This window comes from Vombatus ursinus, unplaced genomic scaffold, assembly GCF_900497805.2.
Source record: "Vombatus ursinus unplaced genomic scaffold, bare-nosed wombat genome assembly UNPS02014832.1, whole genome shotgun sequence".
Lineage (NCBI taxonomy): Eukaryota > Metazoa > Chordata > Mammalia > Diprotodontia > Vombatidae > Vombatus > Vombatus ursinus.
Genome location: NW_020954610.1, coordinates 51,226,251 through 51,247,631, shown reverse-complemented (window position 1 = coordinate 51,247,631; position 21,381 = coordinate 51,226,251). Strand labels below are relative to the sequence as shown.

Sequence of the window (21,381 nt, the reverse complement as noted above, 5' to 3'; positions counted from 1 at the left end):
CATAGGGAACTGATTCAATTCTATTAGAATAAGAGCTGTTCACCAATTAATAGTCGAAGGCTATGAACAAGTAGCTTTCAGAGGAAGAAATCCAAGCTATGAATAACTATAGACAAATGCTCTAGATCACTAATAATTGGAGATACCCAAATTAAAACAACCCTGAGGTCTCACCTCACACCCACCAGATTGGCAAAGTTGACAAAAATAGAAAAATGTTGAGGGGCTGTTGGAAAATAGGTTGCATTGTTGGTGGAATTGTAAACTGGTCTAACCACTTTGGAAGGCAATTTGGAACTATGCCCAAAAAGTTACTAAAATGTACATATCCTTTGGCCTAGTGATACCAGTATTAGCTCTACTGTACCCCAAAGAGATAAAAAGAAAGAGAAAAAGAACTTACACATACAAAAATAATTGTAACCACTTTTTGTGGTAGTAAAGAAATGGAAACCAAAGGCAAAACTCATCTCATTCCTGTTGGGGAATACCTGAACAAGTTATGATATATGAAAGTGTTAAAATACTGTTATGCTATAAGAAATTATGAAGGAGATGGTTTCAGAGAAAATTGGGAAGACTTGTGGGAACTGATGCAGAGTGAAATGAGCAGAATCAGGAGAATACTTTCTATGATAACAATATTATAAAGACAAACAACTTTGAAAGGATTAGGAGCTCTGACCAAGTCAGTGATCAACCACAGAAGACTCATAATAAAGCATGATATTCATCCCCTAAAAAGGAGTGATAGATTCTGAGTGCAGGTTGAGACTTTTTTATATATGGCCAATGTGGAAGTTTGTTTTGCTTGAGTCAACTTAACTATACATAGCTGTAACAAGGGTTTTGTTCTTGTTTTCCCAGTGTTGGGGGAGGAAGGGAGAAGGAAGGTGGGAAGGAGAGAAGGCAAAATTTTACTGATTGAAAAAAAATAAAATTTAATTTAAAAAGGAATGACTACTGAAGCGTGAGTGGAGTTGGGATCTCACTTGTCCAAGGGATGAAATTACATACCTTTGACATATTGACATATATAAGTTAATATAATATAATATAACATATTATGACGTGATATGATATATGATATGATATGATACTATATGATATGATATAATATGATATGATACGATATGATATGATATGATATGATACAATATGGTATGATATGATATGATATGATATAATATGATATGATATAATACAATACTTTCTTACCTTGTTGAATCTGTGTGTTCATTTATGTGGATTGTCATACCAATGGTGCAGCTCACAACACTTTCAAGCCTTCCTATTTTGTGTTATTCTAGTCAATAACTTGTCCTTATCATTCCATAAACCTCTAGCCCATGAAATGATTCTATTCTTTAGTCCTTTCAGTATTTCTGAAGTGCCTCCCCCAATCCTTAGCAGACCTGAGAGGTGAGGGATTGGGTCTATCATGCCAAATATTGTATATGATGCCAGATTTTTTCCATTGTTTTGACCAACTGGATTTTTTTTCTTCTTCTTCCTATTTTTATTTATTTTTAAATTATTTGTTATAAGGGATAGTTCTTTAGGAAGGGATAAAAAAGAGAATACGGGGGAAATCTGTAAATGTAAAGTTATAATGCAGAGTGAAATGTAAAGGCAAATGTAAATGCGATGTAAAGATGAAAGATATCAGTAAAAGTCTGTTAAACATATTTCTGGGGTGCCAATATAACAGTAAAACTGATCATCCGGTGTCTCAAGTGCTCTTACTCCTCAGCTCTGGTTCTTAAGAATTCCTGATCCCTTCAAGGCTCAGCTCCTTCGTTAGGAGGTCTTTCCCAGGTATCCCAGCTGCTGGTGCCTTCTCTTCAAGTATCCCTCCCATCTACTTAATACATATCATGTATTTACCTATTTAGGGTCATGTAAGCTCTCCTATTAGAGTGTGAGCTCCTTGAGGGAAAGGGCTGTTTTCACTCTTTCCTTTTTGTCCTCAAAGCTTATCCCCTCAGTGCCTGACACAAAATTGGCATTTAATAAACGTGGGTTGATTGATTATCTCTTCCCCATACATGACCAGCTCACCTCCTTTTCTAATCCTGCATTGGATCATAGATTTAGGGCTAGAAAAGACCTCACAGGCAATCGAGCCTAACTCTCATTTTACATATGAGGAAACTGAGTCCCAAGAAGGTTAAATGACTTGATCAACATCACCCAGGTAGTAAGTATCAGGGCCAGGATTTGAACCCACATCCTCTGACCGCAGATTTAAAGTTCTTTCTCCTGTACCATGCTATCTCAATAGTTTTGTGTGCATGTGTGTATGTGTGTTATGACATTTCTCATGTGCAAATCATCATTGGTGATATGTTATAGACTATTTACATTTTCCATAAATCTGTCCATTGCCTTTTTTGATTATTTGTAGTTTTGACTCCTCTGAAGATCGTATAATTCCAGGATTTGCGGCCTTTTGGCATCGCCAAGAGAATATTAACAGGAAAGAAATGAGCTTTTGAAGTAGCAAATATTTTAGGATCACTAAAACAATACAACGCAATAACAGAATGTGTTGCTGGATAGACCCTTAAACATTATCATGCAGTTTGTTTATAACCTTTATTTTACAGACAGGCCTGGAGTACGTAAGCGATTTCCCAAAGTAGTATGACTTTTAATGGATAGAGCCTGGATTTGAACCCAATTCTCTTTACTCCAAATTATTGCCTTTTCCACTTCACCAGTGATCCAACTCATTGACCATATGTCATATCTGTCTAAGGTCTAGCAGGCTAATTGCATTGTAATTGGGAGTAATTATTTAATGATATGTTTTATTCTAAGCTGCACATGTTTTTCATTCACTTTGATTTTCAGTTTGGGTGGTTAAACCAACATCTTTTTTTGCATTACTGTGTATTTTACTGTGGCTTTGTAGTATTAGGGGGGCTTAATGCAATTAGCACCGTATCATCTGTAAGCACTTGGAAGACCACACTGTGTATAGATTATTCCTCTTTTTGCTTGGACTATGTACACAACATCTACCATCATCCTGGCAAAACACCTCAAAGACCATTGGGTTTAAAGGTGGAAGGGATTTTAGAAATCTAGTCCAACTTTTTCATTTTAGGAATGCAGAAACTGAGCCTTAGAGAGACTGTGACTTGCCCTCTCATAAAAGCCTTCCCCTCTTCTTAACTTCTCCATTTCTGTGGAGAACACCACAGTCTTTCCAGTCAGGAAGATTTGCAATTTGAGTCATCCTCAGATCTTCCCTCTTCCTCACTCCTTGCATTCAATTCATTGGCAAGTCTTGTCAATTCTACCTGGACCATACCTTTCTTATTCATTTCCTTCCTTCCACACACATGGCCACTATCCGAATTGAGACCTTGGCTATTTCAATAGCTTCCTAATTGGTTTCCCTGCCTCCAATCTCTCCCCTCTCCAATCCATCATCTACAGAGCTGCCAAATCGATATTCCTAAAGCACATGTTACTTCCTAACCCAAAACATCATAGTGGTGCCCTGTTCTCTTTAGGCTACAGTACAGACTCCTCTGTTTGACCTTCAAACCCCTTCATAAATTGTCTACAACTTACCTTTCCAGGCTTATTGCCTACTGGTCTCTGTGATATACTCTATATTCTAGCCACACCATCTGTCTTACTGTTTCCCATACATGATATTCCATTTTCCACCTACAGGCCTTTACACAGGCTGTTCTCCATGCCTGGAATGCACTCCCTCTTTCTAACAGACTCCCTAGATTCAAAGCTCAGTGTAGGTGCTACCTCCTACAGGAAGCCTATTCTGATCATCCCAGTTGGTATGGCATTCTCCCCATCCCACCCCCATTTCTTTTTTTTTTAATTTTTTAAAATACATTTTATTTTTTCCCTAATTACATATTAAAACCATTTTAAACATTTTTTTAAAGTTCTGAGTTCCAAATTCTATCCATCCTTCTATCCCTCCCTCCCTTCTTCCCTCCTTGAGATGGTAAGTGATCCAATGTAGTTTATACATATGTGATTATAGATTTATCTGTTTACACGTTGTTTCACTGAACAGTTCTGAGGGCAAAGTTCTGTCTCCTGTGTCCAGTGCAGTGTCTGGCATGTGATAGTAGATACTCAATAAATGCTTACTGAATTGAACTGAATGAAATTGCTCAAGGTTACAGAGGCAATGAGTAACAGAACTAGGATTCAAAGCTAAGTCTTCTGATTCTAAATCCAAGACCATTTCCATTTCACCTCATTTGGTGAATTTTAATTTTATTTTTTACTCATTGAACAAAATATTTTAATACTCATTGAACAAAATCAGTTCCACAGTTCCACTTGTCATAGAGTCTTAAATAATTTTTAACATGTTTTAGGTATGTCAATGGATCTGTAATTTCATCAATGTGGGTATCCTCTCCACTATAAAGATCTCAACCCTTCCTCACCTTCCTAAGCTGGGAAATTTTTGTCTACATCCTTTCATAAATCCTCCCAGTTTGCTGGAGACTTTACTTAAAAGTCTTTTTACATTTGTGATGTCCTTGTTGTCCCTAGAATTCATTACTTGCCTCACTCACTTTCTCTTTCAGTTGCACGTGTTCTGAATAATAACCTTTGGGCTACTTGTGAGTAAGTCACCATTCAATTCAACAAACTCTGAAATCTTACTGTGTTCAAGGCACTGTGCTTGGCAATGACAAGAATAAAACCATTCTTGCCCTCAAGGAGTTTACATTCCACTAGAAGGGGATACAACAAAAGGGGTGAGCATAGATAAGTAAATATTTATGAGACAACGCTAAGGTGGGGGAGAGGGGGAGATGGGAAAAGTATAGGAAGTGATAGCTAAACTTAACCTTAAGGGAAAATTAAGGTTCTAAGAAGTGGAAATGAAGTAGGGAATTCTATGTATGGGGGACAGTTTGTGCTAAGATAAGGAGATGGGAGATGGAATGTTGAATTTGATGGACAACTAATGGGCTAGTTTGACTGGAATGTAAAATGTACTAAAGGGAGGAGTATGAAATACATCTGGGAAGATTGGTTGGATCCATATTGTTCAGGGTTTTAAATGCCAAGCTCCAGAGTTTAGCTTAGAGTCAATAGTCACTGAAGCTTCTTGAGCAAAGGAGTCACATGGTCAGATTATTTTGGTGGCTATGTGCAAAGCGAACCGGAAAGGAGAGAGACTAGAAGCTGATTGTAATTAGGAGGATATTGCAATAATTCAGGAGAGAGGAGGGCCTGAACCAGAGTGGTGGTATATGAGATTAATAATAATAATATGCTCTAAGGTTGCAGAACTCTTTAGATATGTTAACTCATTTAATCCTCACATCCCTGTTAAGTAAATGCTATTATTATCCCCACTTTACAGATGAGGCGATTGGAACAGAGGGGTTATATGATTTGCCAGGGGTCACCAATCTAGTGTCTGAGGCAGTATTCAAACTAGAATCTTCCTGACTCCAAGTCCCATGATCAATCCACTGTACCACCTAGCTGCCTTAAGTGAATAGATAGAGATTGGATATGGCAGATGAGCATAAGTGAAGAGTCAGAAAAGACCTCGAGTTTATTAAAAAGGTGCCTGGGTGTATGGCCGTCTCAAGAGGGGAATTTGGAGCAGAGGCAGCCCTTAATTAGTTCTCTTTTGGAAACACTGACTTTGAGATGCCTGTGATATGGGATAAGGGGTCAAGTTTGGATATAGAGATCTGGAAGTCCTCTACAAAGAGATGATGATACCTGAATCTTTGGGAGCTGCTGTGATCACTAAGAGAGAAGAGAGAAGAAAGGAAGAGAGGAGAGAAGAGAAGGGAGGAGAGGAGAGGAGAGAAGAGGAGGAGAAAAAAGGAGAGGGGAAGACAGGAGGAGGCCTAAGACAAAGCCATGAAGGACACTCATTGTTACAGGACAGATCACAGAGGATGCTATTGGAGCAAATGAAACTAAGGAGAGGTCAGACAAATAGGAAGAAAATTTTAGGAAAATGAAAGAGGGAGAGAGTATCCAGGAGGGGCTGGTGACCTACAGTGTCAAAAGTTTCTGAGAGGTAAAGAAGGATGAGCACTGAGAACAGGCTATTGCATTTAGCAATTAAGAAATCTATGACAACTCTTAAGAAAGTAGTTTTAGTTGACTAGTAAAAATGGAAACCAGATTGCATGAGGTTGAGAAGTGAGTAGGAGAAGAGGAGGCAAGGGAGACAGACAGTTTTTCCTAGGAGTTTGACTGTAAAAGGAAGATAAGCTATAAGAAACATAGCTTCCTATTTAAGTAATTATTCTTGATAGTTAATAATAATAGTTTTATATAACACTTTAAGGTTGCATAATACTTTACATATGTTAATTCATTTGATCCTTCAACAACCCTGTGAAACAGGTCCTATTATTGTCCTCATTTAACTGATCAAGAAACTGAGGCACAGAGGGGTTAAGTGATTTGCCCAGGTCACTCAGTTTAATAAGTGTGTAGGGCAGAATTTGAACTCTGATCTTCTTGACTTCAAATCCAATGACATATCCACTGGTCCACCTAGCTGCCTTCAAATCAGATGCTAGTTAGACCATGTGGCTGGGTCAGACTAACAGCCTTCTCTACTTGCTTGCCTCTCATTTCTATTAGCACCATCCCAGACACCCATCCCCTTTTCTTCTCTCTGATGAGGGCAAGAGGATCAACTCCAGGAAAGGAATGGCAAAGGGCTGGAACCCTCTGGGGAGCTGAAAAGGAAATGGGAGCAGGGGAGCCCAGCTCTAAGAGATTCCTGCTTGAGTGAAAGAGGAGAAGGAAGAAGGGGTAGAAGAAAGTATAGCCTCCTATGGTCTCACCAGTATCTTTAATTGGCCCTTTCCTGGGGAAGCCAGCCTACAGGGAGAAAAGATCGGGACTTGAGGCAGTAGATGGGAGTTTTATAGCAGTTGCCCCTGATTCTGATCACATGACTCCTCCCACCCTAACCCCACTTGCTGCCAATTAGACTTTGCTTATCTTCCACTGGGTTTCTGAACCTCTTTTCTCTCCTACTGCTAAGACTCTCATTCATACACAGGAAACAGCTTATTTGGATAGAGACTTCTTGGAGGTGCATCTTCTCCCCACTACATTTTCCTTCCCCTTCCCAAATCAGACATTTACAAATTGGGGTTCAACTTCCATTCCACTCTAAGTCTTGTTACTTGGTAAATGAGTGTTGGAGCCTGGGTGGCCTGAGGGAAACATGGCCTGATTTCCCCAGTCCCCAATAGAGAGTTGAAATCAAGGGTATGCTGCTAAATGTTTAATAACTGGCTCTCTGGAAAAAAATTAAGTTTAATCTGCATTATTGATATTTTTCCCATCTCTTTCTTGGGTCTAATCAACCAATGAAACAATAAATTATGTCCTGATTTGCATAGCTCGAAGATTTCTGAGGTATAGATACTCACATTAAAATGAGTCAGTATGAGCTGGCTGAAGGACACCCATGGTCAAAGCCCAGAGTGATGGCAGTCTCATACCTCTTACATCAGATGAACAGGTGCCACTCTCTTTATATACATGACTCCAGTTTGGTGTCTTCTAAATTTAGCCATATCAGAGGCAAAGCCCAACTAGCCTCAGAATGGTTGCCCCAGTCTGAGCCTGTAGTTGTTAAAACAAACAAACAAACAAAACTACCACATAATTTTCCAAATGCAATATAACTCATTCTTTTCCTCCTATTGAATTCTGGGCCCAACTCACTGTCCACATGCAGGTCCTGTGCAAATAAATACACTGATGTGCTAACTAATTAGACTAGTCTTATAATGGCATCTCATAAGCTGTACAATAGGCATTATTCATTCATTTACTTTTTCCTATATCGATAGGCAAAGGTGCTTTGAGTAATAATCAGTTTTATTGAGGGAATCCAGATTAATTAAAAGATATAGAGCATAAAAGGTCCTGGCAGTGTTTATTGTTTATAGATGGTAATGAAGCATTTGACTCCCAAAGAGACAGCCTTAAAAGCTCACCTTTAACAAAGAGTCTCTTGCGCACATGTAGCACATGTAGAACCTGAGGCACCCCATTAACTCATTGTTCCCTCAATCAAAGTTACTTCAGGTTCAAGGCAGTTTGTGAATATATATCCCTTACAACCATAGCTCCACAAGCTCCCACCAATGTGTTTATCTTTATTAATCAGCCAAAAGACAGTTTAAAGCAAAGATATTTAGTGAAAACATAATTAAGAAAAGTAGTAATAAAACATAAAGCAGGGGTAGACCCTCCCACAAATAAATACACTATCAGTGGAAAGGGTGAACACACATAAGCAATGTTTGTGGAGAGGCAAACACATATAACCGGGGCACAGGTTCAGAGAGAAATTCACACCTCCAGTGCTTCTGAGCTACCAGTAACAATGCTAGAACTTGGCAATATAATCTGCCAATTTCTGCTCTGCACTAGAATGGGGTCTCTCCTAGTGATATGAGGATGGCATGTAATCTGTTTGTGTTGTTCTGTGCTGGTCGTGTGTGACCGCACCTTGACGTTGCTCCATTGGTCCTGTGGTCACTTTGTAGCTCTTCTCTGTTCTTGGCTTTTGACTTCAACTGGAAGACAAACGAAATCTTTCCATGAGAGAAGGAATGGGCTCTTCCACTGCTCTTTTAGCTTAGAGGTTGATGTTTTTCTGCTATAACTCATTTAGAAAAGGCAGAACACTCTTGTACCCACAAAGAGGGATCTATCTGTTTCTCTGAGCCTTGGTTGTGATGGTCGTTTCCTCTCTGGAAGGAAATTCCTCATCCCAAAACCAAAGCTCTTAGGAACAAAGATCAAGAGACCCAGCAATCTAATACCTTGAGGCTGAAGTTTATTTTATTTTTGAAGCTCAGCTCCTTGTTCATCAAGAGCAACACAACATCTCTGCCAGGACTCTCTGTTCGACCTTTAATCAGAAAGTTGATGTAACTGCCTGCTTAATTTCTATTTGCTAAACTACTCTCAATCAGCTTCTGTTTAAAGCAGGGGTTCTTAGTCTTTTTTTTTTTGTACCATGGACCCCTAGCAAATTCTACAGAATAATGTTCTTCTCATAATAATATTTTTTAACTCACAAAATAAAACACACAGGGTTGAAAAAGAAATAATTATATTGAAATGTGGTTATCAAAAAAACATTTTTTAAGTTCATGGACCGAAGGTTGAATACTGGTTCAAAGGTTACCCTTTCAGCAAATTGCCAAAAGCTATCTAGACTTTGGGAGGGGCAGTTACTCAACCCCCCAAATCTTCTTTGGTTGTCATGAAAATATGTTTAAACTAGCAACATTTATGTATATAGAAGTCCAGCAAGAACCTGCCTTTAGGGAAATTTAAAATCATGGAAGATTCTTTGATAAATGTCTAGCACCGGTGGAGAGTAGTATGGTGTTATGCTGACTGGCAAGGGGTATTTGTCATTGCTCACTGACACCTTCCCACTTCCTTTGTGGGCATGGCTTGGACTATTCCTTCCCTGTCACACTCTCATCTCTACCTCTGGGTAAGGCTTGATTTCTCTTTCGAACCCACATCAGAAACAAAACAGGAGGTGAAAGTACCAAGAGCACTCCTTTGCTCATACTTGTGCCAGCTTGTCACAGACTCTCCCATTCAAAACTGCTGATACATTTGTCACTTTGGAAGTTATAAAAGTGAATCAGTTCTCTCAACTATAGCTCTGAGCCACCAACCAAGAACATTGCTTGATGAATATATGCTGCAATTACAGAATCCATTTATCTCTTTTCTCTTCCACATGCCCTCATATTGTCTTTTTCTCGAGTAATGAAATTCATGGGACAGTAATGCAATGGTTAACTACCTTTACCCTATTAAAAAAAAAACTAACAACAGAAAGTGAAAGTAACTATGTTATAATGGGTTTTCCGGGAAAAGGCTCTACTTCTTAACATTATTTATTTATTTAATTTTTTCTTTTGAGTTCCAAAATCTCTTCCTTTTACCACCTTCTCCCACACCCACTAAGAAGACAAGCAACATGATGTCAATTAAACATGTAAAATCATGTACAACATATTTTAGTATTAGCCATATTTTTTTTAGAAAGCAAGAAAAAAAGTGAGAAAATTATACTTCAATTTGCACTCAAAGTTCATCAGTTCTCTCTCTGGAGGTGGACAGCAGTTCTCCATCATGAGTCCTTTGGAATCGTCTTGGATCATCATATTGATCAGAGTAGTCAAATCTTTCACAGCTGGTCAGCATTACAACATTGTTGTTACTGTGCACAATGATCTTCCAGTTCTTTTCATTTCATTTTGCATCAATTTATATAGGTCTTGCCATGTTGTTTTGTTTTGTTTTTTTTTTCTGAAACCGCCCTGCCCCCTTGTCATTTCTTATTTAACAATATATAGTACTCTGTCACAATCACATGCCACAAATTGTTCAACTATTCCCCAATTGATGAACATTCCCTCAATTTCCAATGCTTTGCCACCACAAAAAGAACTGCTGTAACTATTTTTGTACATATAGGTCCCTTTTCTTTTTCTCTGATCTTTTTGGGATACAGACATGGTAATATCATTGCTGGGTCAAAAGGTGCGCACAGTTTTATAAGCCCTTTGGGTCTAGTTCTAAATTATTCTCCAGAATGGTTAGAACAATTTACTATTCAACCAATTCATTAGGGTACTTATTTTTCCTCCACCCCCTCCACCATTTGGCATTTCTGATAGGTGTAAAGTGATACCTCAGAGTTGTTTTAATTTGCCTTTCTCTAATCGATAGTGATTTAGAGTACTTTTTTCATGTGACTAGCTAGACAGCTTTGATTTCTTCTGAAAACTGCCAGTGTATATCCTTTGACCATTTATCAATTGGGAATGGCTCTTATTTTTATAAATTTGATTCAGTTCTGTACTCAATTATATTTGAGAAATGAGGCCTTTATCAGAAAAACTTTCTATAAAAAATTTGATCATACTTCATTGTCTATGGAACCTTTTAGCAAAATATAGTTTCCCTAATTATTCCTTTTAATTGGGTCTATTTTCTATTTTTGCTTTGTCTGACATCATAACTGCTACCCTTGCCTTTTTTACTTCAGCTGAATGAAGTATAACAGATTCTGCTCCAGCTCTTTATTTTGACTCTGTGTATCTTTCTATTACAAGTGTGTCTCTTATAAACAACGTATCATTGGATTCTGGTTTCTAATCTATTATGCTATCCACTTCCATTTTATAGGTGAGCTCATCCCATTCACATTCCCAGTTAGCATTACCAACTACAGTTACTTTCTTCCATCCCATTTCTTTTCTCTGTGTGTGTGTGTGTGTCTTTCTCTCTGTGTGTCTCTCTGTCTTTCTCTCTCTAACCTGTCCCTCCTCAAAAGTCTATTTTGCTTCTAACCACTGCCTCCTTTAATCCGCATTCCCTTATATCATGCCCTCCCTTTTTTCTTATCCTCTTCCCCTCCAGTTTCCCTATTGAATAAGTTACATTTCCATACACAACTGAGTGAGTATATGCATGTATGTGTGTGTGTGTATACACATATACATTCTTCCCTCTTTGAACCAATTCCGATGAGTGAGGTTCAAGTGTTGCCCACCTACCCCCAATTTCCCCTGCACTGTGAAAGTTCTTCCTTATCTGCCTCTATTATATGAGAACATTGTCCCTATTCTACCTCTCCCTTGCCCTTCTCCCAATACATCCCTCTTCCTCACCCCTTCACTTTTTTGGAGATCATTCCGGTATAATCTATGCCCTCAGTTTATGTAAACTCCTTTTAACTGCCTTAATGATGACAAAGTTATTAGGAGTTATATGTATCATCTTCCCATATAGAAATGTAAACACTTTAATTTTATTGAGTCTCTTATGGTTACTCTTTCATGTTTACCTTTTTTTTCTTTTTTACTTCTCTTGAGTCTCATGGTTAAGTGTCAAATTATCTGTTCAGTATTGGTCTTTTCATTAGGAATGCTTGAAAGTCCTCTGTTTCATTAAATATCTATTTTCCTGGAACACTAATGCATTGTTGGTGGATTTGTGAACTGATCCAACCATTCTGGAGAGCAATTTGGAACTATGTCTAAAGGGCTATAAAACTGCATACCTTTTGATCCAGCAATACCACTACTAGGTCTGTATCCCAAAGAAATCATAAAAAAGAGAGAAAGACTCAAATGTACAAAAATATTTATAGCAGCTCTTTTTGTGGTGGCAAAGAGTTGGAAATTGAAAGGATGCCCATCTATTAGGGAATGGCTGAAAAAGTTGTGGTATATGAATGTAATGGAATACTATTGTTCTATAAGAAATGGTAAGCAGGTGGACTTTGGAAAAACCTGGAAATGTTGCAGTCTGAGATATTGAGACCCCTCAAAGACCAGAGTATAGGACAGAGTAGTCTGGAATGAATTCACAGACTCAAGCATTCTTTAAGTCAAGGTGGCAAAGATTTATTATTACGCTTTTCAGCAGGCAAAGATTCTTAAGGAACCCTACAAGAGACTGAGGATAGAGCTAGGGTTTATATGAAAAAGGGCATGGGAAAGGAATGTCAGGGATACTGATTAGGTAATCTAAAGGTCCAGGTGTCCTTGGGAGCTATGGATGGGAAAGTACAGGGAGTATACCAGACAGGAAGGGAGATGACAAAGGTATGGATCTTGGGAGTCTGGCAAGAGGAAGAGTCCTTGGGCCAGCCAAGGGCAAAACTCCTTGGGCTGAGCAAGGCACCCCTCTCTTTCTGTCTTGATGAGAGAATGCTCTGCCACAAGGGAAAGCTTTCTCACAAGACAGGAACTTACTAAGGAATTGGGAGGCTTCCAGAGACACGATCTCAGGGCTGGGGCCTGAGCAATCCAGCGCTCTCTCACCCAGCTTTGTGCGGCTGCACCAGGAACCCAAAGACACCAGGAACTTGGGACCCAAGCATGAGTAATTGCTAGGCACAGTGTCCTTGGGCTAGGGAGAAATTGTCAGAGACAGTGTTTCTAAGACTAGGAAGAAATTGGGGTCCAAGTACAAGCACCCAAGCACCCCATTATTCCTCCCTTAAACAGATAGGACCCAAAATCTTTTGGGGTGAGGGACAAAGGTCTCAGCTTCTGAAACTGCTTCCTGCTGGGATTAGGCATAGAGCTGATCCTTCCTCCCAGGGTCCCTCTGTTCAAGGAGTTGGTTCTCTAGCCAGTGTCTGGAACTTGGCCAATGCCAGGTCCAAGGGGTGATGGGTTGTGGTCTCGGACAGAGATTGGTACCCAGCCTGAGCAGTCATCTGGAAATGGAGGGCACTGAGCCTGGAGGAGACAAATCTGACAAGAAGATTAAGCACACAAGGGCTAAAAAGAAGTAAAAGGAATATAATCAGGAATGGGACAAGAATAGTAGTTAACATAGAAAGAAGCCAGGATCCCCAAGAAGAGGATGACCCTGGTGTACTAAGGGTTTCATGGATGTCTCACATCCAGGTGACTTTCCCTAGTCCTATTGAGCTCCACCTATTGAGAGTCGTTAATATACATGCAGCAGGAGGTGTTAACCAGGGCACAGACACCTCCACTAAGCAAGTAGATAATTCAAAGCTATCTGATTATCCAGGACCACATTTGCCAGGGAATCCAGAGGTTGCTGAATGTCCTGGAGACTATAGGCTGTGTCATTTGCCAATTGGTGAGTGGTCCCTGTCAAGTTTGAAAGAATGAACTCATGTTGTAAATGTCCATGTCAAGGCGAGAGATACTCTGCCCCCTTTTTAAGGTATCAGAGAACATTGTCCCAGAACCCATGCTTTACTCTTGTTAGAGTGGAGGTGCTGGGTTTACTAATAGTGAAAATGTTCAGAGGTGGTGCCAAAAATTCAAGGGAGCACACACCAAAATCCTTATAAGGTTTTAAACACTGGGTGGCTAGAACAACAGTCCTGGGTTCCTGCCAAGTCATGGCATTTTGTTTTACTTCTTCCCCCGAATCCTCACCACCTGGCCCACCCATCCCACAAAGGAAGGAATATCCCTTAGGGGTACAGAGGGGGCCTGTTTGTGAAAGATACTGGGCATGGATGCCCCATGGATCAGTATGATTACATGCCAATATTCCAGGTAAGAGAAAAACTTTCAAAAGATCAACAAAAGTGTAATATCTAGAAGGGGGCTGTAGCCTTGTGTGTCAACTGAGAAGAGAAGGTTAAATAGGGAGAGCCTACTAGGAGAGTGGCAGGAGGAATTCAGTCATGGGTGCAAGTAGGGAGTGTTCCCTCAGAACAGGTGGTACAGCTGGCAGAGGTAAAGTTCTGGGGACACTTATCACTATAGGCATCCTTACAGATGGTTCAGGTCAAGACACCAGTAGAGACATTTATAATCCCTCCCCTGACAGGGGTCTTTACCTGTCCAGTGGCCATAGAGCTTGTCTCCCAAGCAAGGGAATAATTCCCTATTGAGAAACAGGGTGTTGAGATAGAAAAATTTTCCCATAAAGGAGTAGCCAGTACAAAAGGGGTGGCAGAGACCTCTAAGTTGGTTACATTAGGGAGAGGGTTTCTTGCAAAAACTGCCTTAAACAAAAGAGGATCCTAACTTTAACCTCACAAGTGAATAGATACACAATCTTATTCCACAAACTTGTTTATCCTTCTCTAATTATATTCACTCTGGAAGAGAGACCTCAGAAAATTAATCTTTTACATGTGATAAATTCAAACACTGATTTTACTCTTACTTAGGCCATGGGATGACTACAAATTCATATCAAAACAGCAAGATTTCACATACTTCCATTGTGCTCATGTCTTTTACTGACCACTTGCTCTAATATTAGAAATCTGCTATAAAAGGAAAAGGCAGGGACATGTGACATACCAAATATGACAAGACAGAACATCCTTGGCTCTGTTTGAATTCAGACAAGAGTCACAGTTCTCCAATCATGCAGTATCATATCATATCATATCATATCACAGCCAGATTGAGAAATAGTCAGGTGGGAAACATTCCTTGTCAAAGGAACACAATGGGGAAACTGAGCCAGGAAGATCCCATCCTAGATTTAGGCTAAGATTGTCCTCACAGCTTTTTCCCAGATGCAGACCTCCACCTGCTAACAGTACAGTATCACATTCCCTCTGAGTGGCTTGTGGCATTTCTGTCAGATACTGATGTAATGCAGACAACTATACCCAAATTCAAACTCAAAACAAAATTAGTTATAGTCCCAAGAGCCTTTTACCTCAAACAGCAAGTTTCACTAATCACAGCTTAAAGCCAGATACAGTTAATTTTACTCCCATGGAGTTGCAATAAGCAATATAGATTTACCAGGACTCACATACGTAAGAGATTTCACTTAACATCTTTCCTTCTCAAATTTAAACTTGTCCTGGCATAAAAGCCAATCATTAGAAATCATTTCTATCTATTGTACATAAACTTACAACTTCTCAGCAAGCCAAGTTCATTGGTTAGGAACTCCATAACCCAAACAAGTTCTTTCTCAGGGTAGATGACCTTGCCCCCACAGATGGTTTCCAGGGACCTTGGCAAGTCTACAAAATATGAGGAATTGCCTTGTACTCCAGGGAGGAGCTGATCCTGGTGCCCCTGTCAGCCGACCCAAATATCCCAAGGAGGACTGTTTTGAACAGGCAGAACCAATCTGGATAAGGCTTTTACTCAATCTCCTCGTGGAAATTTTTGCAGATTCTCTGCTGGGCACAATATCTCTGTCCAAATCCCTCAACTGGGGTCCCAAGACCTGTTCCTCTCTACATGTGAGTTTTTGATGGCCAGAGTAGCCTTCTCAAGTCTATAGCTAGTGCTGTTTGAATACTGCCTCTGTTTGGAGGGGGTGTATGTGTTTGTATGTATATGTATATGGGTATATGTAAGCATATATGTTAGTGTCCATGTGTGTATAAATATAGATAGATACATGTAGATATCTATATCTATATGCTCCCTGATAAAATCAGTGTCTCCTCATTGGTAAATAGCTTCATTTTGTGGGGAAGAGGTAAGAAAGACAATCTCTTTCTCCTCCCTTTACTCCGCCATTCTATCTAGTTTTTGGTAGAAGAACAGGGCTCACATTCCACAAATTTGCTCTCAGCCTAGATTGGCTCAAATTGATGGATTTCATCAATAGATTCCAAGACTAGCAGGCTTAACTATTTAAAGGCATTCACTAGCATGACCAGTTTTTGTTTCACCAATGTCTAGTCTCTCATTCTAATCCAGTCAAGAAATTTGTTCATATTTCATAAAAGGATGATAAGGGGTGGCAGAATTTTTACAATTCATTACCTTGTTAATGTCTCATTGCTTCTATTATCTGCCCTTTACTATCTGTGATTACATGAGTGTAATTAATGTAGTCACAAATAGCAGAAACAGTATAGAAATAAATTGGTTAAATACAAACTATCTCCCTTTAGTCACCTTAATGGGGTAACTAATGAACAGTCCTTCCTGGAAATAGTGATAAATCAGGGAACCCTTTGAGATCCCTTTCAACTCGAAAATGATTCTCCATTATTAAGACACATCAAAGTATAACCTCATTATTTGGACATAGTAGACTCCTGTAACACCAGAGAAGAGCAGGTGAAATGAAGGCATGGAGTAGCCAATGAGGTAAAAGGACAAAGTACAAAAAAGCCTTGAAAAAGCAATTGCAATCACAATCCAGAGTGTAAATTACAGAGAATGAATTTTCACTGGTGTGGGAAGGACCGTCTTTAGGACACAAAGATAGCATCACCACTTGCAGCTTGAACAGGGAGTAAGGAAGACTTGAGTTCTAAATCTGCCTCAGACATTTCCTAGCTGTGTGACCCTGTGCAAATCACTCACCTTTCTCAGCTTCAGTTTCTTATCTGTAAAGTGGGTATAATAATAGCACCTATCTCACTAGGTTATTGTCAGAATCAAATGAGTTTACACATGTAAAATACTTTGCAAATCTTAGAGTGCTATATGAATTCTAGGTGTTATTATTAGTAAAAACCAGATATATGTGTGCAATATACACTTTAGAAGCTATACTCACTTGGGACCTATCAAAAAGAGGATGCAGGGTATGGGTTTGGTTTTTTTTTTCAGTTTTTGTACTCTGGACATTCTACATCTTGGCTATTTTGATGTACAAAGTACTTTTTTCAACTTACGTGGTTGGCGTTTCTCATTTACCTCTCCATGTTCCTTACCCCACAATGCCAAATAGAGGTTTTAAGTGCTTTTGAATAAGTTCAGATATGATACAGAAGGGGTATCATCATGCTATTTTATCTATGAAGAAAGTGAAACTCAGAAAGGGTAAGTTAAGGGCAGAGCCAAGACTAGAACTCAGGTTTTCTGATTTCTCACCCAATCATGCTAATTAGGATCTGGCTGTAGACCTGAAGTTCAATTCATCGTGCAATCTGCCATCAAAAAGTAAAATGGCTGCCCCCAACATGTCCATATGGGTATATTATCTACAATTTTAAATGGATTTCAGTGGAAATTGCCCTGAAGATAGAGATCACAGAAAGATGTGATTATGCTGAGGGAAGTCTATGGTTCAAAGAACTATTCACTCACCTGGTGGAAATTCTCAGGTTCTACAAACATCTAATCTATTACTTTATAGGAATCATGTTATGGTTATTCATTCCCAAACACTTAATTTCCATTTCTCAAATATGTCATTCTCACAAAGGTAGGCATTGGCATCTGATGCCAATTTGGGGCGGGGTATGAGTCTATGCTTCAGTCATTTCATGATCCTAGTTTCAAGTTGCACTTAAGAGAGATTGCGAAGTTCTGTGGTCAACAGAGTAGCAATAGTGAGGTGAAATAAATGCTAGTCTCAGGCAACAGCTTAAAGGAGAATCACCAAAGTGAGACTTGTCTAGACAGTTGGGCAAGAAAATCTTAGCTCAAGAGTAATCCACTGATTCCTTTGTTGTCTCCTTTGCAAGCTGGTTTCTCTGCTCTAGGATCTGGCTAAAGAAGGAAGGAGCCAGTAATGTCTGAGTAGTGCCTACTCATTAATGGCCTGAGTTAGTGGCTCTTTGAGAGTTCTTTCCTTAGTGTTTGACATTGCAGTTCACCAGTCAAGTAGGCTCTGAGCTTGCAGACTATCAGAATACTAAACACTAGGAGATCCTCACTACACTCTTCTACCTAGGTCCCTGGTGCTTAGATTACCCGCTTAGATCTGATGACTAAAGGTAAGAAGTTAAAAATTAAGAAAAAAAAACCTAAAGAGGTAGAAGGAAGTGGAATGAAAATTTCCCAATGCAGGAAGGACAAGAAGATGATTTGGCTATTAGAGGGAAGTTGCATTTCCAAGTATATCCTGACCTAGAGAAAAGCTCAGATAGCAGCATACCCCTCCAGACCAGTGCATCCCTGAGTCAGGTGTACGAAGACAAAATATTGCTTTTCTTTCCTTGCCTACAATAACCTTGTTTTCAGGCTTGAATTTCATGTCTTAACCATATGGAAGAGCAAGTGCTTAGGAGACCTGCTTGATGATGGTTGGGAGGAAAAAAGTCAGTACTTTGCTGGTGTCTCAGAGAGTAAAAGGGGACATGAGACAATTGAGATGTACTAGGTATTATTTTACCGGGATAAAAAGTGGATCTTAAGATTTGTAAGACATCATAGAATATCATATTGTCATTGATTTAGAGCTAGAATGGAGTTTTGAGATCACCTAGTGTAGCCCCTCATTTTACAGGTTGGGAAACTGAGTCATGCTGAAGTCATTTGCCCAGGTCACATAGGTGTTGCCTCACAGGCTGCTGGGAAGGATTTTAGAAATCTTCTAGCATCTTGCCTTGTTTTCTCCTTGGTCCCTCCAACGCTCTTATCTTATATTATGTTTATTTAATATAAGTTATCCTTGCCCCACCCCACAATATATTGTGAGCTCCTTGTGGGTTTTGTTGTTATTCACCTTTGTGTCTCCAATTCCTGACACAGGCACATTGTAGGTATCTGGCACACAGTAGGTGGATTATTGAATAGAAATATAGTAGTCCAAGAACTGGAAGGGATCTTAGAAATCATCAAGTGCTACTTGCTTCATTTTACAGATGAGGAAACTGGAACCCAGAAAGAAAAAGAGATTCCACACAAGTCACACAAATAGGATGTAGAGCGAAGAGATGTAACCAAATCCTCCAACTCCAGATCCCATACTCTTTGCACTATACAAGACCAAAGCCTGTTACAGATGAGAAAATTAAGGCCCAGAAAGTAGAAATAACTTGGAAGCATTAGAATGTAAAAGCTGGAAGGGACATTTGGCATCTAATTCTCACCAGTCCCTAAGTAGCTCCATTTTAATGCTGAGAAAATGAAAGCTCAGGGTAAATTCATGCTATTCACATTCTATGCTATAATTACTTGTTGTGTATTTTCCTTCTTCCTATTTTTCCTCACTAGCCTTCTCACCCTATTCCTATCCCTCCTCACTCCTCTGCTTTCCTTCTCCCAGCTACCTTGCCCTTCTATTGCTTAACCAACCCATTCCTCCAATAATCCCTCACTTATACTCTTCCCCTGCCCTATCCTCTTGCCCTCTTATTTCTTTCTGTATTTAGAAGACTTTTGTACCTTTCTAGATAAATATATTGTTACCTCTTTAACCCATTCCTGATGAGAGTAAAGTTCCATCACTACCCACCTTCCCCCTTACTAGCTTCTTCTGTATCAATTTTTCCTTTTATGTCTCATTTGTATGAGATAATTTCTCCTTTTTATCTCTCTGTACAGTTTAAATTTTTTTAGAATCACCTCCTCATTTGAAGCTCAACCCAAGCCTTTTTTCCCAAACTACCCAAATAATGACAGTTTTAAGAGTACTGATAATATTTACATATAATATAAGAAGTAAACAATCTTACCTCAGTGAGTCCCTTATTTATTTATTTTTTTAGGCAATTGGGGTTAAGTGACTTGCCCAGGGTCACACAGCCAGTAAGTATCAAGTGTTTGGTCTGAGGCCGCATTTGAACTCAGGTCCTCCTGACTTCAGGGATGGTGCTGTATTTACTGCGCCACCTAGCTGCCCCTAGTGAGTCCCTTATAATTGGTCTTTAATGTTTACCTTATATTTTTCCTAGATGTTATATGTTAAAATTTTCCCTTACATTCTGCTGTTTTCATCACAAATACCTGAAAGTCTTTCAGTTCATTAAACATTCATGTTCTTCCATTCAGGATTATAGTTAACTTTGCTGGTTCAGATACCCTTGGTAGTAATCCCAGCTCTTTAGCCCTATGAAATATAGCCTTTCAAGGTCGAGGATCCTTCAACATAGTATCTGCTGGGTCTTGTGTAATCCTTACTGTAGCTCCATGATATTTAAATTTTTTTCTTATTGCTTCCAATATTTTCTCCTTAACCTGAGAGTTTTGAAACTCGGCTATGATATTCCTGTAAGTTTTCCTCCTGGGATCTCTTTCAGGTGGTGATCAGTAGATATTTTTTTTTCTATTTCAGCTTTGCCTTCATGTTCTAGAACTTCAGGGTAATTTTCTTTGATAATTTCTTATAATGCCATATCAAGATTCTTTTTATTGTAATTTTCAGGTAGTCCAACTATTCTTGTATTATTTCTCCTCCATTTGTTCTTCAGATCAGTTGTTTCTGATGAGAAGTTTCACGTTGTCTCCTATTTCTTTCATTCTTTTGATTTGATTTTATTGTTTCTTAGTGTCTTGGAATGTCGTTAACTTTCTTTTGCCCAATTCTAGTTTTCAAGGAATTATTTTCTTAAGTTTTTGATTCTCTATTTCAAGTTGTTTGATTAGATTCCAGTTTTAAGGGTGTGCCTTCCAATAGCATGGTACAAAAAGCCAATAGTGGGTAGGTTTTGAACCTTTGCACCTGTGCATGATTGTGTCTCTAACTCAATAGAACAAAAGTAACTGGGGTTTTGTCTAGATCAGGAGATTCTCCAGCGACTGTGAGGACTGTGATTGCACCAACTGCAAACGCCAGAAGTCTTACCCCCAACGACCTAACTCCCACCGCTTCTGATGCCAAGTGTCTGTATCCATCTAATCCTCCTATCCACAGAACCTTCCGACCCTCTTAAGAGAATGCACGGATCTGGTTCCTTCCTGATTTCGTAGGGCTAAGGCATTTGACCCCAAGGAACATCATCTTTCTACCAATAGTCGAAGTTGGGGTAGGGTATGTGTGTGGGGAAAGGCGGTGAGGTGGTGTCGAGACTGCTCAGTAGTGTGGCAGGTCGCCCTGGCTGTGACGGCTGCAAAAGGTAGAATGCGCAACTCTGAGGCAATATGGGAGGTAACCATTCCAAGGTGCGCACAGATCCAGGAGAGATAGTCCGAAAGGGCTGTGAGGAAGCTAAACTCTTTCCCCTCT

The 21,381-nt window shown here is 39.4% G+C and overlaps 1 protein-coding gene across 3 annotated transcripts in view; it reads left to right on the top strand.

The window, feature by feature from the left end:
- The window catches only part of CIITA (class II major histocompatibility complex transactivator), an 83,143-nt gene that overhangs the window by 10,052 nt on the left and 51,710 nt on the right, over positions 1-21,381 (top strand). The window lies entirely within an intron of this gene.